The sequence below is a fragment of the Mustelus asterias genome, chromosome 24, assembly GCF_964213995.1.
Source record: "Mustelus asterias chromosome 24, sMusAst1.hap1.1, whole genome shotgun sequence".
NCBI lineage: Eukaryota > Metazoa > Chordata > Chondrichthyes > Carcharhiniformes > Triakidae > Mustelus > Mustelus asterias.
The window spans coordinates 39,675,017-39,693,729 of NC_135824.1; the positions used below are offsets into that span (position 1 = coordinate 39,675,017).

At 45.3% G+C, this 18,713-nt stretch overlaps 1 protein-coding gene across 2 annotated transcripts in view; it reads left to right on the top strand.

The window, feature by feature from the left end:
- aldh1a3 (aldehyde dehydrogenase 1 family, member A3) overlaps nt 1-18,713 on the top strand; it is a 604,785-nt gene that overhangs the window by 423,604 nt on the left and 162,468 nt on the right. The window contains exon 1 of one of the 2 annotated variants that reach the window (XM_078241033.1): nt 1,430-1,538. The exons of the other annotated variant lie outside the window; for it this stretch is intronic. The gene's annotated coding sequence lies outside the window, so the exon portion shown is untranslated. Of the gene's footprint in view, nt 1-1,429; nt 1,539-18,713 lie in introns of those variants that run through there. 2 annotated transcript variants of the gene reach the window in all.

Below are 18,713 nucleotides of genomic sequence, written 5' to 3' on the forward strand. Positions count from 1 at the left end.
TCTTGGCAGCTGAATGCACGGTCACCAATGGTGGAACGATTAAAATGGCGATGCACAATAGACCAGAATTAGAGGGGTGCAGAGATTTTGGAGGGTTGTGTGGCTGGAGGAGGTTATCTATGTATGAGGGGTGAGACCATGAAGGAAAGTTTGAGGCATTACTTAACCAAGAGTCATGAGAGGTTTGTGAACACTGGGATTGTGAGTGAATGGGAGCTGGGGCAAGTCGAGAAACAAGCAGCAGAGTTTAAAAGTTTGTCAGTGGTGTGAATGTTTGTGGACTGCTTTGTCCTGGATGGTGTCGAACTTCTTGAGTGTTGTTGGAGCTGCACCCATCCAGGCAAGTGGAGAGTATTCCTTCACACTCCTGACTTGTGCCTTGTCGACGATGGACAGGTTTTGAGGAGTCAGGTGTGGTGAATCCAGTTAAGTTTATGGTTAATAGTGACCCTCAGGATGCTGACAATGGGAGACTTCATGATTGTAATGCCATTGCCAAAGGGATTAAAACAGAGAATGCTGGAAATACTCAGCAGAAAGGGAGTATGTGGAGATAGAGTTAACATTTCAGCTCTGTGACCTTTCATCAGGATGTGTCCGGCTTCTAGCATTTTCTCTCTTTACTGCAGATTCCCAGCATTAGCAGTGTTTGACTTTTCTGAGTGCCAGAGGGAGATGCTTAGATTCACTCTCGATAGGGATGGTCATTGGTTCTTGTGAAATACAAATGTTTCTCAAAACTTAGTCTGAATGTTGTCTGAGTCTTGCTGCGTGTGGGCACAGACTGCCCACATGTGAGGAGTCGATAATGATGCTGAACATTGTATTGGAGGGAAGGTCATTGATGAAGCAGCTGAAGATGGTTGGGCCTAGGGCACTAACCCTGAGGAATCCCTGCAGTGATGTCCTGGAACTGAGATGATTGACCTCCAACCACCACAACTATCTTCCTTTGTGCTCGGTATGACACCAACCAGCGAAGGGTTTTCCCAGATTCCCATTGATTCTAGTTTTGCTGGGACTCCTCATCAACAGTTAGACGATATAAATATTCTAATTATTGACATCTGAGAGAGAGATTGAGAGAGGGTGAATAATAAAAGTGTCTGTCTGAGTGCCTTGAATTATCTCTAGATTTTTGGCGATAGTGTTTTGCCTGTGGGACAGATAATGAGTTAACAAGAGGCAGACAGACAGCGTTTTCCCTCATATCATTTTAATTTATTGTTAAGAAGAATTCTGTTAGTGTTTGAAAGGAATTAGGATCACGTCATTACAGAGGAAACAGGATGAGATCTATCGCATCTTTCCTGAACACCCCCCCAGTAAAGAATGCAGCCTCCAGCTATTGGCAGCTGCCTACCTGATCATCAGGTATTGTGTAACCCCCTCACTCCCAACCTGAAAGAGAATGAAAAACAAAACTGTTAGAGGAAGAGAAGCTGGAAATTCACAGAAAGAAGTCTCGAGGATAAAGAGATTCAGAATTCGAAAAGTGAGACCAAGCAGGAACCGGTAATACCAAGACAGCAACAGGGGTAAATAAGGAGAGTTGTTAACTCCATTATAATGCTGTAGTTTCAACTTTAGCCACTAGGTAGCTCTATTGAGTATGTCCCTCTCCAACTCCATCTTCACCACATAGTCTTCAACTGATTGGCAACATTGAGAAATATACTGTACATATAATACACTATACTTAGTGTAAGTATGTGTTTGTATATATGTGTACATCTGTGTGTGTGTATCTGTGTTTGTAAACCTGAGTGTGCAGATGTATCTGTGTTAGCATGTGTGTGTGTGTGTGTGTGAGTTTATGCATATCTTTGTATCTGTGTGTGTGTGTGTGTGTGTGCACTTGTGCGTGCGTGCATATACCTTTGTATCAGTATGTGTGTGTCTTCGTTGATTTGATTTATTATTGTCACATGTATTAGTACACAGTAAAAAGTATTGTTTCTTGCGCACTATACAGACAAAGCATACCATTCATAGAAAAGGAAAAGAGAGAGTGCAGAATGTAGTGTTACAGTCATAGCTGAGGTGTAGAGAAAGATCAACTTAATACGAGGTAGGTCTATTCAAAAGTTTGATGGCAGCAGGGAAGAAGCTGTTCTCGAGTCGGTAGTTCTGTGTCCTCAGAGTTTTGTATCTTTTTCCAGACAGACGAAGGTGGAAGAGAGAATGTTCAGGGTGTGGGGTCCTTAATTATCCTGGCTGCTTTTCCGAGGCAGCAGGAAGTGTAGACAGAGTCAATGGATGGGAGGCTTGGTTGCATGATGGACTGGGCTTCGTTCGCGACCCTTTGTACTTTTTTGCGGTCTTAGAACATAAGAACATAAGAACTAGGAGCAGGCGTAGGCCATCTGACCCCTCGGGCCTGCTCCGCCATTCAATAAGATCATGGCTGATCTTTTCATGGACTCAGCTCCACTTACCCGCCCGCTCACCATAACCCTTAACTCTTTTACTGTTCAAAAATGTATCTATCCTTGCCTTAAAAACATTCAATGAGGTCGCCTCAACTGCTTCAGTGGGCAGGGAATTCCACAGATTCACAACCCTTTGTGTGAAGAAGTTCCTCCTCAACTCACTCCTAAGTCTGCTTCCCCTTATTTAGAGATCATGCCCCCTAGTTCTTGTTTCACCTGCCAGTGGAAACAACTTCGCTGCTTCTATCTTATCTATTCCCTTCATAATCTTATATGTTTCTATAAGATCTCCCCGCATTCTTCTGAATTCCAATGAGTATAGCCCCAGTCTACTCAGTCTCTCTCATAAGCCAACCCTCTCAACTCCGGAATCAACCTAGTGAATCTCCTCTGCACCCCCTCCAGTGCCAGTGTATCCTTTCTCGAGTAAGAAGACCAAAACTGTACACAGTACTCCAGGTGTGGCCTCACCAGCACCCTATGCAGCTGCAACATAACCTCGCTGTTTTTAAACTCCATCCCTCGAGCAATAAAGGACAAAATTCCATTTGCCTTTTTAATTACCTGCTGCACCTGCAAACCAACTCCTTGAGATTCCTGCACAAGGACACCCAGGTCCCTCTGCACAGCAGCATGCTGCAATTTTTTACCATTTAAATAATAGTCAATTTTGCTGTTATTCCTACCAAAATGGATGACCTCACATTTACCAACATTGTACTCCATCTGCCAGACCCTCGCCCACTCACTTAGACTATCTATATCCCTTTGCAGACTTTCAGCATCTTCTGCACACTTTGCTCTGTCACTCATCTTAGTGTCATCTGCGAATTTTGATACACTAAGACCCTCGTCAGACCCCACTTGGAGTACTGTGCTCAGTTCTGGTCGCCTCACTATAGGAAGGATGTGGAAAAGATTGAAAGGGTGCAGAGGAGATTTACAAGGATGTTGCTTAGATTGAGTGGCATGCCTTATGAGGATAGGCTGAGGGAGCTCGGTCTTTTCTCCTTGGAGAGATGAAGGATGAGAGGAGACCTAATAGAGGTGTATAAGATGTTGAGAGGCATAGATCGGGTGGACTCTCGGAGGCTTTTTCCCAGGGTGGAAATGTCTGCTACAAGAGGACACAGGTTTAGGGTGCTGGGGGGTAGGTACAGGGGAGATGTTCGGGGTAAGTTTTTCACACAGAGGGTGGTGGGCGAGTGGAATCGGCTGCCGTCAGTGGTGGTGGAGGCGAACTCAATAGGGTCTTTTAAGAGACTCCTGGATGAGTACATGGAGCTTAATAGGATGGAGGGTTATCGGTAGGTCGAGAAGGTAGGGATGTGTTCGGCACAACTTGTGGGCCGAAGGGCCTGTTTGTGCTGTAGTTTTTCCATGTTTCTATGTTTCTACACTTGGTCCCCAACTCCAAATCATCTCTGTAAATCGTAAACAATTGCTGTCCCAACACTGATCCCTGAGGCACACCACTAGTCACTGATCGCCAACCAGAAAAACACCCATTTACCCCCACTCTTTGCTTTCTGTTAGTTAACCAATCCTCTGTCCATGCTAATACATTACCCGTAACACTGTGCACCTTTATCTTGTGTAGCAGTCTTTGGTGCGGCACCTTGTCAAACGCCTTTTGGAAATCCAGATACACCACATCCACAGGTTCCCCATTGTCCACTGCACATGTAATGTTCTCAAAGAATTCCACCAAATTAGTCAAACATGACCTTCCCTTCATGAATCCATGCTGCGTCTTCCCAATGGGACAATTTATATCCAGATGTCTCGCTATTTCTTCCTTGATGATAGATTCAAGCATTTTCCCTACTACAGAAGTTAAGCTAACCAGCCTATAGTTACTTGACTTTTATCTACGTCCTTTTTTAAACAGTGGCGTCACATTTGCTGTTTTCCAATCTGCGGGAACCACCCCAGAGTCCAGCGAATTTTGGTAAATTACCACTAGTGCATTTGCTATTTCTCCCATCATCTCTTTTACTACCCTGGGATGCATTCCATCAGGACCAGGAGACTTGTCTACCTTTTCCTGTGCTGTACTGTTCTTTGTTCTTTGTTCTTTAGCCCCATTAACTTGCCCAACACTACCTCTTTCGTGATAATGATAGTTTCTAGGTCCTCACCTGCCATAGCCTTCCTGCCATCAATTTTTGGCATGTTATTTGTGTCTTCCACTGTGAAGACCGACACAAAATACCTGTTCAATGCCTCAGCCATTTTCACATTTCCAGTTATTACATCCCCCTTCTCGTCCTGTAAAGGACCAATGTTTACTTTAGCCACTCTTTTTCATTTTATACATTTGTAGAAACTTTTGCTATTTGTTTTTATATTCTGAACCAGTTTACTCTCATAATCCATCTTACTTTTCTTTATAGCCTTTTTAGTGGCTTTCTGTTGACCAACAGGTTTATTTGGTAGCAAACGCCACTAGCTTTCGTAGCGCTGCCCCTTCGTCAGGTGGAGAAATGCTGGCACATTTCTCCACTCCACCTGACGAAGGGGCAGCGCTTCGAAAGCTAGTGGCGTTTGCGACCAAATAAACCTGTTGGACTTTAACCTGGTGTTGTTAAACTCCTTACTGTGTTTACCCCAGTCCAACGCCGGCATCTCCACATTAGTCTAGCTTGGTCCAGTACTGTCTTTTGGCATCTCTGTTGGATCTCTTTAGATCATATCTAGATGATCAGGGTAGCCTGACTTGAACGACTCAGACCTGGACTTCAGCAAGCAGTGGATATACTTGTTCATGCATGTGTGTGTGTGTGTGTGTGTGTGTGTGTGTGTGTGTGTGTTCATTTGTATCTGTGTCTGTGCAAATGTTTTACTCCTTGTCTCATTTGATAACGAGACCATTGTTTGGAAAATATAGGGTTGTACTCAGCCATGCCTATTAGGTAGAATGAAGCTGACATCTTAATAATTATTTAATTAGTAACTAAAATGTGAACAGAGAAGGGCGTAGACAATCAGAGTCTAGTCTGCAGTTTCATAAACCAACCCAGCTGCAGTAAACAAAAGTCTCTTCATTCTAAGCTGAACACTAATATCGAGTGGCTCAGTGACTCGACAACCTGTAAGAGAATCAGAGCAACTCTGTCCCATTTTCTGCTCTTTGGCTGATTTACTGAATCAAACTACAGATTGAAATTTTAATTCTAAATCCTAAATATGCAGCAATCCAAAGTCTCCGGCAGGTTAAACAACGTAGTCCACCGCAGCAGTCATGTATCTGGTTTGACATGGGGAGTTGTCAGTGTAGTTGGATACTGGGCTGTGTGGATAAGCTGGAGGCCAGGTTCAGTAATTAAAATGCCAGTCTGAGGGCTGGAGCTTCCATGGTGATGTTTCCAATATCTGCAATTTTTAAAAATATTACAATGAGAGGATATTATCCTGCAACATTTATAAACTTCGGGAAGAAAGTTCCCCAAGGTCTGCTGCATACCCGGGGTCTGCACCCGGGGTCCGCACCATCTTTAGCTTTGAAAAGTTGTTCTGAAATGTCTTAAAATTCTTCAGTCCTGAACTCAAGGAAGTTTGAGAGACTGAACATTTATTTAAATCATTCTTTAAATCTGAGTTACACTCAACACAGGTCAAGGTAATGGACTGATTCTATTCTATGGTAAAGGACTGATGTTATAAGAAGTGAAATCATCGTGATATTCATTGATAAGTCAATGTCAAATAATGACAAAATGCAAATGAAGAAATATATTTGTCTCTGTTCCCACTGAGGTTTAGTCACCCTGCCAAATAGCAATCACATTCTACTTTCCCAACAGAGGATCAATTCTGGATTGTAAACTTTGGAATTCCCCATTCTGCTGTGCCAATGTACAGTGTAAGCCACAGGCAGTAATCAGTAAGATTATAATGAGGACTGAAGAATAACAAATGCTATAAATCCAAATTCTAACCATGCTTCCTGGGATCAATCAGAACACTCTCTATCACAGAAGAGTTTACTCAGTCATTAAACAGTTGTATACAGTGATAGCAATGATCCAATTGCTAACCAGACCCAAGTCTTCTGTCCAATAACTCACTCCGAGTGAGAGAGGCTGATCATTGTGAAATGCTGGCGATATTTATTAGGGAGTCGCACTGTCCAGAATTCCCCACTTTCACTGAGTGCTAAAACATTAATGACAGCTTCCTGATCACTAGCTGCTAATGCAGTATCAAGCAAGAATTTAGCATCATCTTGATCAACACACACAACCATAGCTGACTGAATCAGGCATTGGCCATCTTCTGGACATCCCATTGATCTCCTGTCTCCCCATCCCTCCACCAACCCCTTACCAATTCATTCACTCACTATCTTCCTCCCAATGCTTTTTCCTGTAAGTGCTTTACCTTGTGTTATAACTGCTTGTCCAGTATGTCCTATCCACAAAAAGCAGGACAAATCCAATCCAGACAATTACCGCCCCATCAATATAATCGCGATCATTAGCAAAGTGATGGAAGGGGTCATCAACAGTGCTATCAAGCAGCACTTACTCAGCAATAACCTGCTCACTAACGCTCAGTTTGGATTCCGCCAGGATCACTCAGCTCCTGACCTCCTGACCATGAAACTCATCTCCAAACTCTATGGCCTGGGCCTCGGCTCCTCCCTCTGCGACTGGATCCTGAACTTCCTAACTCACAGATCACAATCAATAAGGATAGGCAACAACACCTCCTCCACGATCATCCTTAACACCGGTGCCCCACAAGGCTATCTTCTCAGCCCCCTACTATACTTCCTCTACACCTCTGACTGTGTGGCCAAATTCCCCCCCAACTCCAATTCAATTTTCAAGTTTGCTGACGACACCACTGTAGTGGGTCGGATCTCAAACAATGATGAGACAGAGTACAGGAATGAGCTAGAGAGTCTGGTGAACTGGCACAATGACAATAATCTCTCCCTCAATGTCAAAAAAACAAAGGAGATTGTCATCGACTTCAGGAAGCATAGAGGAGAACATGCCCCTGTCTACATCAATGGGGATGAAGTAGAAAAGGTCGAGAGCTTCAAGTTTTTAGGTGTCCAGATCACCAACAACCTGTCCTGGTCCCTCCATGCTGACACTACAGTTAAAAAATCTCATTAACATCTCTACGTTCTCAGAAGACTAAGGAAATTTGGCATGTCAGCTACGACTCTCACCAACTTTTACAGATGCACCATTGAAAGCATTCTTTCTGGTTGCATCACAGCTTGGTATGGCTCCTGCTCTGCCCAAGACCGCAAGAAACTACAAAAGGTTGTGAATGTAGCCCAATCCATCACGCAAACCAGCCTCCCATCCACTGGCTCTTTCTACACTTCCCGCTGCCTCGGCAAAGCAGCCAGCATAATTAAGGACCTCACACACACCGGACATTCTCTCTTCAACCTTCTTCCATTGGGAAAAGGATACAAAAGTCTGAGGACCTTCTTCCCTGCTGCCATCAGACTTTTGAATGGATCTACCTCGCACTAAGTTGATCTTTCTCTGCAGCCTAGCTATGACTATAACATTACATTCTGCGCTCTCTCATTTCCTTCTCTATGAACAGTATGTTTTGTCTGTATAGCGCACAAGAAACAATATCTTTCACTGTATGTTAATACATGTGACAATAATAAATCAAATCAAATCAAATCATTGCAGCCTAGATCTAAATATGGGCAAAAGAGCTGAATGCGATTGCTATTTGGCAGGGTGACAAAACCTCAGTGGGAATAGAGACAGAGGTGAGGTGAAAGTGACTGCTCTTGACATCAAGGCCGCATTTGACACAGTTAATGGTAGGGTCCTAGGGAATGTTGTCAAACAGAGAGACCTAGGGGTGCCAGTACATAGTTCCTTGAAAGTGGCGTCACAGGGCGGTGAAGGCGGCTTTTCGCGCACTTGCTTTCATTGGTCAGAGCATTGAGTGCAGAAGTTGGGACATTAAGTTACAACTGTACAAGACATTGGTAAGGCCACATCTGGTGTGCTGTGTACAATTCTGGTCACCCTGCTATAAGAAGGATGTTATTATACTGGAAAGGGGGCAGGAAAAGATTTACATTGATGTTACCGGGACTAGAAGGTTTGAATTATAAAGATGGCAGGATAGGCTGGGACCCTTTCCCCTGGAGCGTAGGAGGGTGAGGGGTGACCTTTTAGAACTTTATAAAATCATGAGGGGCATAGATAAGGTGAATAGCCAAGGTCTTTTCCCCAGGGTAGGGAGTCCAAAACTAGAGGATATAGGTTTAAGGTGAGAGGGGAAAGATTTAAAAGGGATCTGAAGCAACGTTTTCACATAGAGGGTGGTGTGTACTGGAATGAGCTGTCAGAGGAGATGGTGGAGGCAGGTACAATGACAACATCTGGACAGGTACATGGATGGGAAAGGTATAGAGGGATATAGGCCAAACTCAGGAAAATGGGACTAGTTCAGTTTAGGAAACTTGGTTGGCATGGATGAGATGGGCTGAAGGGCCTGTTTCCATGCTGTATATCTCTATGATTCTATGGATGGAATTTTCCAGCTGCGCTCACCCCAAAACCGGAAAATCTCTCCCGCGGTCAACAGACCTTTGCATAGTTCCCACCACCCCCCCCCCCCCCCCCCCCCCCCACCCCTATGATTTCCATGGCAGGCGGGATGGGAAAAATCCCCCTATGACTCTATGACCAAGCATGGTATCAAGGAGCCCAAGCAAAGCTGGAGTCAATGGGAATCAGGGGGAAAACGCTCTGCTGGTTGGAGTCATACCTGGTACATAAGAAGTTCAGCTCCAGGACATCACTGGAGGAGTTCCTCAGGGAAATATTGTCAGCCCAACCATCTTCAGCTGCTTCATTATAAGTGGCGATATTCGTCAATGACTGCACAATGTTCAGCACCATTTGAAACTCCTCAGATACTGAAGCAGTCCATGTTTAAATGCAACAAGATCTGGACAACGTTCAACTTGGAGCAGGTAGCATTCGTCATCTCCAACAAGACTGTCTCTAAAAATCTCTCCTTGGCAATTATCGCTGAATCCCCCACTGTCAACATCCTTGGGATTATCATTGGCCAGAAACTGAGTTGGACTAGCCACATAAACACAGTGGCTACAAGAGCAGGTCGGAGGTTACGAATCCTGCGGCGAGTAACTCACCTCCTGACTCCCCAAAGCCTGTCCACTATCTTCAAGGTGTGGAAGTTAGGTTACAACAATTGTGAAAATTAAAGTTCCATAATTGTAAAAAATAACTCTGTCAAGTAAGGGAAAATGAATATTAGCCAAACACGGCCTTCAGTCAGGCCTTCAGTAAGGCCAACACTGATGTACGCAAGCTAGGTGAGTATATCTAAAACCTTGTTCCATAAACACGGCATTCCAGGTTAGGACAGCAGGATGAAAACAAAGAACGAGTTACCATGGCGCTTACCAAATAGCAAGATATGGGGACATATTACATTAATGAAGGATTGGTTTTCTATCAGATAAGAAAGGCCAAAAGGGTTATGCTGTGATTGGTGGATATTTCTGTCAATGAAAGATGTGAAAAATCTCTTGTTCCTGATTTGCTGTAATTGACTGTAACTGCTGAGCTGTTTCTCTGTAACCTCAGAACCGCTCCGGTCATTCGGTGTTGGCCGCTTGTGGGTTCTCCGTGTGCACAAGTAATTAAAGACCTTCCATTGGATGCATGGTGCCCAGCGCTGTTTGTGTAAGGAGTTGACTGAGTGTCTTTAGATTGCTGTAACCCTAGAGAACACCAACAAAGGCACTAGTCAGGAGTGTGATGGAATATTCTCCACTGGTAGGCATGGTGGCACAGTGGTTAGCACTGCTGCCTCACAGCCCCAGGGACCCGGGTTCAATTCCAGTCTTGAGTGACTGTCTGTGTGGAGTTTGCACATTCTTCCTGTGTCTGTGTGGGTTCCTCCGGGTGCTCCTGTTTCCTCCCACACTCCAAAGATGTGCAGGTTTGGTTGATTGGCCATGATAAATTGTCCCTTAGTGTCAGAGGATTTGACAGAGTAAATACATGGGGTTACGGGGATAGGGATTGTTGTCAGTGCAGGCTTGATGGGCCAAACGGCCTCCTTCTGCACTGGAGGGACTCTATGATTCTTGAATATAGTGACAATGACAGTGTCCCTGGGATTCCCCCAGCATGCAGCAGGTGAGGGATATGAGGTTGTGTCACCACGCCGGGAGTATGTCTTCACTGTGTTTCCAAATTTCTACCAGGGTTCCATCTGTTCCAGAGACTTTTTCAACTTTGTTCCAGACCAGGATACACTGAGACAGAACTGGACAGAGTACTGAGAAATTAATTTGTGGCATTCGAATCAAACACAGAATCTTGGTTGAGGAGTTATTTAATATGTTTTCTCCAGTGAGGACTGACTGCCTCCCTGTCCTCGATGAGCTCTCACAAAGGCTTGGTTCTCAGTGGGATTGTCCCTTGAGCACTCGTGTTGAGACCACTGAAGAAACCAGACGTCTTGTCAGTGTCTGCAAGTTGTTGGATCTCCCTTAATCTTTCTGCCCACTGTTTGTTCTTTATGTCAAGGGTTTTATCCTGTGCCACTCGATTCCCGGCTTGGGTCACTGTCTGTGTGGAGTTTGCACATTCTCCTCGTGTCTGCGTGGGTTTCCTCCGGGTGCTCCGGTTTCCTCCCACACTCCAAAGATGTGCGGGTTAGGTTGATTGGCCATGCTAAAATTGCGCCTTAATGTCCTGAGATGCGTAGTTTAGAGGGATTAGCAGGTAAAATAAGTAGGGATATGGGGGTGGGCCTGGGTGGGATTGTGGTCGGTGCAGACTCGATGGGCCGAATGGCCTCTTTCTGCACTGTAGGGTTCTATGATTCTATGATTCACTGCCTTCACCCACCAATAGGATGGCAGCTTTACTCCAGGACTATGCAGAAGTTTCCAGTCAATGAAAGTTTTGTGTTTGCGTGCAATTAGATCCTGTAACTCAGCCACAAACCAATCAAGATGTTTCCTGGTGGAGACGCCAAGGACCTCCTGGCAACTGCTTGCGATGGTGAACTTTCGAGTTGGCCAGGCACAATGGGCTTTCTGTAGCTGCGGGTGGCTGGAGGTTCAGAGGGTGGCGGTGAGGTGCTTACAGAGAAGGGTATCCTTGGAGGGATCCTCAAAGCTTTAGATTTAGACATCTCTAGGGTTCCTTGCTTGAATGATGATGCAGTTGAGCAAATAACAGTCTATTATTAAGACGGCACTTAGAAAATCTCAATACAATCAGGCAGAGGCAACATGGGAATTGGCAGCGTCAATTGTGAAAGGGAAATCATGTTTGACTGATTTATTGGAGTTGTTTGAGGAAATCACATGGATCAAGGGGAACCTGTGGATGTGGTGCACTTAGATTTCCAGAGGGCACTGACAAGGTGCCACATCGGAGATTATGGTGCAAACGACCAAATGTATGGTAGTAAAGTTGCTGTTGACACAAAAATAGGGAGGAGACTAAGTTGTGAAGAGAACATAAGGAGTCTGGAAAAGGATGTGGATAGGTTAACTGAGTTGGTAAAAATCTGGTAGATTCATACGTTAGGAACAAAAGAGTTGTCAGGGAGAAAACTGGACCTCTCAGAGACAAAGGAGGGGAATTATGCTTAGAACCCAAGGGAATAGGGGAGATCCTAAATGAATACGTTGCATCGGTATTCACGAAGGAGAGGGGCGTGTTAACCGGGAGTGTCTCGGAGGGAGGTGTTGACCCGTTAGAAAAAATCTCCATTACAAGGGAGGAAGTGTTAGGTTTTTTAGGGAACATTAAAACTGACAAAGCCCCAGGGCCTGATGGCATCTATCTTAGACTGCTCAGGGAGACGAGAGGTGAAATTGCTGGGCCTCTGACGGAAATCTTTGTCGCTTCTTTGGACACGGGTGAGGTCCCTGAGGATTGGAGGATAGCGAATGTGGTACCGTTGTTTAAGAAGGGTAGCAGGGATAACCCAGGAAATTATAGGCCGGTGAGCTTGACGTCCGTGGTAGGGAAGTTGTTGGAGAGGATTCTTAGAGACAGGATGTATGTGCATTTAGAACGGAACAATCTCATTAGTGACAGACAGCATGGTTTTGTAAGAGGGAGGTCGTGCCTTACAAATTTGGTGGAGGTTTTTGAGGAAGTGACAAAAACGATCGACGAAGGAAGGGCCGTGGATGTCATCTATATGGATTTCAGTAAGGCATTTGACAAAGTCCCACATGGCAGGTTGGTTAAGAAGGTTAAGGCTCATGCGATACAAGGAGAAGTGGCTAGATGGGTGGAGAACTGGCTTGGCCATAGGAGACAGAGGGTAGCGGTCGAAGGGTCTTTTTCCGGCTGGAGGTCTGTGACCAGTGGTGTTCCGCAGGGCTCTGTACTGGGACCTCTGCTATTTGTGATATAAATTATTTGGAAGAAGGTGTAACTGGTGTTATCAGCAAGTTTGCGGATGACACGAAGATGGCTGGACTTGCGGATAGCGATGAGCATTGTTGGGCAATACAGCAGGATATAGATAGGCTGAAAAATTGGGCGGAGAGGTGGCAGATGGAATTTAATCCGGATAAATGCGAAGTGATGCATTTTGGAAGAAATAATGGAATTGAGATACTTCATATCTTCTACAATATGACAAGGTATGCAAGTCTCTCATAGAGTCATAGAGGCTTACAGCATGGAAACAGGCCCTTCAGCCCAACTTGTCCATGCCACTCTTTATTTTTAGACCCCTAAGCTAATCCCAATTGCCCGCATTTGACCCATATCCCTCTATATCCATCTTACCCATGTAACTGTCTAAATGCTTTTTAGCACGGTAGCACAGTGGTTAGCACTGCTGCTTCACAGCTCCAGGGTCCCGGGTTCGATTCCCGGCTCGGGTCACTGTCTGTGTGGAGTTTGCACATTCTCCTCGTGTCTGCGTGGGTTTCCTCCGGGTGCTCCGGTTTCCTCCCACAGTCCAAAGATGTGCGGGTTAGGTTGATTGGCCAGGTTAAAAATTGCCCCTTAGAGTCCTGGGATGTGTAGGTTAAAGGGTTAGCGGGTAAATATGTGGGGGTAGGGCCTGGGTGGGATTTGGTCGGTGCAGACTCGATGGGCCGAATGGCCTCCTTCTGCACTGTAGGGTTTCTATGATTTCTATGATCTATTTTCCAGATCAGAAGTGACGATCACGAGGGGTCACGGGCTCAAGGTGAGAGGGGCGAAGTATAACTCAGATATTAGAAGGATGTTTTTTACACAGAGGGTGGTGGGAGCCTGGAATGCGCTGCCAAGTAGGGTGGTGGAGGCAGGCACGCTGACATCGTTTAAGACTTACCTGGATAGTCACATGAGCAGCCTGGGAATGGAGGGATACAAACGATTGGTCTAGTTGGACCAATGAGCGGCACAGGCTTGGAGGGCCGAAGGGCCTGTTTCCTGTGCTGTACTGTTCTTTGTTCTTTGCTCTTTATGTGGGAAATGCAGAGAAACAAGAACTGGCAGAATAAGAGAAAATCTTATTGAAATGATGAGATATTGTAGATTTCTGAGGTACAGAAGGATCTGGGTGTACTGGTGCATAGAAATATAGAAAACGGAGCAGGGGTAGGTCATGTGGGCGGCACGGTGGCACGATGTTAGCACTGCTGCCTCACAGCGCCAGGGACCCAGGTTCAATTCCAGCCTTGGCTGAATGTGTGGAGTTTGCACATTCTCCCAGTGTCTGTATGGGTTTCCTCCAGATGCTCCGGTTTCCTCCCAAACTCCAAAGATGTGCAGGTTAGGTGGATGGCCATGTAAATTCTCCCTTAGTGTCCCAAGATGTGTCGGTTAGGGAGATTAGCGGGGTAAACGCATGGGTTATGGAATGGAACTGGGGGGGGGTGGGATCCTCTGCCAGAAAGTTAGTGCAGACCTGATGGGCCAAATGGCTTCTTTCTGCACAGTAGGATTTCTATGATTTGGCCCTTTGAGCCTGCTCCACCATTCAACATGATCGTGGCTGTTTAACTATCTCAACGACTTACTCCTGCGCTCTCCCCATGCCCCTTGATGCCTTTAGTGTCTAGAAATCTATCGACTTCCTTCTGAAACATCTTCAGTAACTTGGTCTCCACACCCTTCTGTGTTAAAGAATTCCACAGGTTCAGCACCCTCTGAATGAAAAAAGCTTTCCCCCTTTCAGAACTAAATAGTATCCTGCACCCTGGGACTGGGACCCCTTGTTCCAGACCCCCACTCAGGGGGAACAGCGTCCTGCATCTAGTCTGTCCAACCCTGACTGAATTTTATACATTTCAATAAAACTCCCTCTCATTCTCCTAAATTCCAGTGAATACAGGCCGAATCGACCCAATCTCTCCTCATGCAACAATGCTGCCATCCCAGGAATCAGTCTGGTGAACCTCCACTGCACTTCCCCCATGGCAAGTCTATCCTGTCTTAGACAATAAGACCAAAACTCTCAAACCTCTCAGTTTTTCCATATAACTACTAATTCTATACTGAATAATTGTTTCTAGAAGCCTGCCCACCACTGAAGTTAATCTGACTGCTCCATAATTGCTGGGTTTATCCTTACAACCTTTCCTGAACAAGGGTGCAACATTTACAAAGATGTGCGGGTTAGGTTGATTGGCCATGCTAAAATTGCCCCTTAGTGTCCTGAGATGCGTAGGTTAGAGGGATTAGTGGGTAAATGTGTAGGGATATGGGGGTAGGGCCTGGGTGGGATTGTGGTCGGTGCAGACTTGATGGGCCGAATGGCCTGTTTCTGCACTGTAGGGTTTCTATGATTTACAATTCTCCAGTCCTTGGCACCTCCCTGAGTCTAGGCAAGACTGGAAGATAATGGCCAGTGCCGCCGCAATTTTCACTCTCACACTCTTCAATATCCATGGATGCATCTGGTCCTGATGTCTTGCCACCTTTGAGAACTGACTCTATCTAACACTGCCTCCTTAACAATTTTGAATTCTTATGATGACAGTGTTTCCTCATCTGTAATATGGCCTGGGTAGCATCTACCTCATGATGTGGAGTTGCCGGCGTTGGAGTGGGGTAGACACAGTAAGTAGTCTCACAACACCAGGTTAAAGTCCAACAGGTCTATTTGGTAGCACGAGCTTTCGGAGCATTGTCCCTTCATCAGGTGAGTGAAGAGTTTGGTTCACAAACAGGACATATATAGACACACACTCAATTACAAGATAATGGTTGGAATGTGAGTCTTAACAGGTAATCAAGTCTAACAGATGCAGACAATGTGAGTGGAGAGAGGGTTAAGCCCAGGTTAAAGAGATGTGAATTGTCTCCAGCCAGGACAGTTAGTGAGATTTTGCAAACCCAGGCAAGTCGTGGGGGTTACAGACAGTGTGACATGAACCCAATATCCTGGTTGAGAACGTCCTCATGTGTGTGGACCTGGGCTATCAGTTTCTGCTCAGCGATTTTGCGTTGTCATGTGTCACGAAGGCTGCCTTGGAGAACGCTTACCTGAAGATCAGAGGCTGAATGCTCTTGACTGCTGAAGTGTTCCCCGACCAGTGATTGTTGAGCAGTGTTCATTCATCCGTTGTCGTAGTGTTTGCATGGTCTCCCCAATGTACCATGCCTCGGGACATCCTTTCCTGCAGCGTGTCAGGTAGACAACGTTGGCCTAGTCACAAGAGTATGTACCGCGTACCTGGTGGATGGTGTTCTCACGTGGGATGATGGCATCCATGTCGATGATCCGGCATGTCTTGCAGGGGTTGCTGTGGCAGGGTTGTGTGGTGTCGTGGTTACTGTTCTCCTGAAGGCTGGGTAGTTTGCTGCGGATAATGGTCTGTTTGAGGTTGTGCGGTTGTTTGAAGACAAGAAGTAGGAGTGTGGGGATGGCCTTGGCGAGATATTCGTCTTCATCAATGGCATGTTGAAGGCTCCACAGAAGATGTGGTAGCTTCTCCGCTCTGGGGAAGTACTGGACGACGAAGGGTACTCTGTCTGCCATGTCCCGTGTTTGTCTTCTGAGGAGGTTTGTGCGGTTCTTCGCTGTGGCACGTCGGAACTGTCGATCGATGAGTTGAGCGCCATATCCTGTTCTTACGAGGGCGTCTTTCAGTGTCTCTAGGTATCTGTTGCCATCCTCCTCATCTGAGCAGATCCTGGGTATATGGAGGGCTTGTCTGTAGAGGATGGCTTCTTTAACGTGTTTAGGGTGGAAGCTGGAGAAGTGGAGCATCGTGAGGTTATCCGTGGGTTTGCGGTACAGTGAAGTGCTGAGGTGACCGTCCTTAATGGAGATGTGTGTGTCCAAGAATGCAACCAAATCTGGAGAGTAGTCCATGGTGAGTCTGATGGTGGGATGGAACTTGTTGATGTCATCATGTAGCTGTTTCAGTGATTGTTCTGCATCTATAAAGACTTGATTACCTGTTAAGACTCGCATTGCAACCATTATCTTGTAATTGAGTTTGTGTCTATATATGTCCTGTTTGTGAACTGAACTCTTCACTCACCTGATGAAGGGGCAACGCTCCGAAAGCTCGTGCTACCAAATAGACCTGTTGGACTTTAACTTGGTGTTGTGAGACTACTTACAGCATCTACCTCCACAGCAAAGACGAATGCAAAGTATTCATTTAATAGCTCAGCTCCCCCATCTCCATGTGTAAATTCCCTTTTTGGTCTCCAATTGATCCGACTCCTTTTACTACCCGTGTACTATTTATCTGCCGAGAGAAGACTTTGGGATTTGCCTTTTTGTTGGCTGCCCGATTTTTCTCCTAATCCCTCTTTGCTTCTCTAATGTGCTTTTTCACCTCCCTGCTGAACCTTCTGTATTCCACTTGGTTCGCAACTGTATTTTCTACCTGACACCCGTCACGAGCACACTTTTTTCTTTTTTATCTTAATTTCTATCTTGTTTTTCATCCAAGGAGCTCTGGATTTATTTGCCCGACCTTTGCCTTACAGGGGAATATACCTTGACTGTGTTCAGGCCATTTCTGTTTTGAAGGTAGCCCATTGTTCAGCTACAGATTTTCCCATCAACCTTTCCTTCCAGTCTATAAATCCCAGCACCATTCTTGTCCCATTGGGTTCTGGGCTCACCCCCCAGTTAATTATTCGTACTCTGGATTACCCATTGTGTTTTTCTATCATCATCCTAAACCTTATGATACAATGATCACTGTCTCCTAACAGTTCCCCCACTGACAATTAATCTACTTAGCCCACCTCATTTCCAAGAATCAGGTCCAACAGTGCGTCCTTTCTTGTTGGACAGTACATAATCTAAGAACTTTTGCCCCTCTCCAACTATCACTGTCCCAGTTTACATTTGAGTAATTAAAGTCCTCCATTGTAACCATTCTGTAATGTTTGCATCTCTCTGTAATTTCCCTGCAGATTTGTTCCACATCCTACTCACTAGTCAGTGCTCTATAGACTACACCAAACAATGTAACTGCACCCTTCTTGTTCATCAGCCAAATTGATTCTCGCCTCGAACCCTCTGGGATATCCTCTTCCTTCAACATTGCAAATTCTCTCCTTAACCAACAGCACCATCCCTCCCTCTTTCCTTTATTTCCTAACCTTCCTGAACACCTTGTAACCAGGAATATTTAACGCACAGTCCTGCCCTTCCTTGAGCCAGGTCTCTGTTATCAGCACAACATCATATTTCCAATGGTAAGCTGTGCCTGTAACTCCCTGATCTTATTCATTATACTCCATGTATTCACCAGCATACATAGTAACCCTGATTTAGACATTTTCTCCCTTACTCTGATTCTACCTATTAACTTACTATTCTCTATACTCATGCTTTCTGTCGCTCCCAGTATTTTGTGCACCCTAGTATTCTTCTCTAATATTTTCTCTTAGTTCCCACAATCCTGCTGAGTTAAGTCTAAATCCCTCCCATAGGCATTAGCAAAATGCCCCAGAAGTAATTCATTCTCAGCTCTGTTCAGGTGCAACCCATCAGATTTGTATAAGGGATGCAAAATTCTTAAAATGCTTTCAGAGTTGTTTTAGTTGGTACTCAGGAAGCCCAACAGGAGAAGGATTTGTTCTGCACCTTGTTTACGGGCTGGGAAGGTATCCTTTGTGGAGCACTATCGTTGTAGTAAATTTAACATGATTATGGTAAAGGACACAGACTGACCAGAAATAAAAGCTCTTAACTGGAGAAAGATCAATTAGCTGAATGTGATTTAGCAAAAGGACTGCTAACATTGCACTGTTGCTTAAAAGGGAAAGTGGCAAGGGACAGCCTGAACAATGAGCTTGA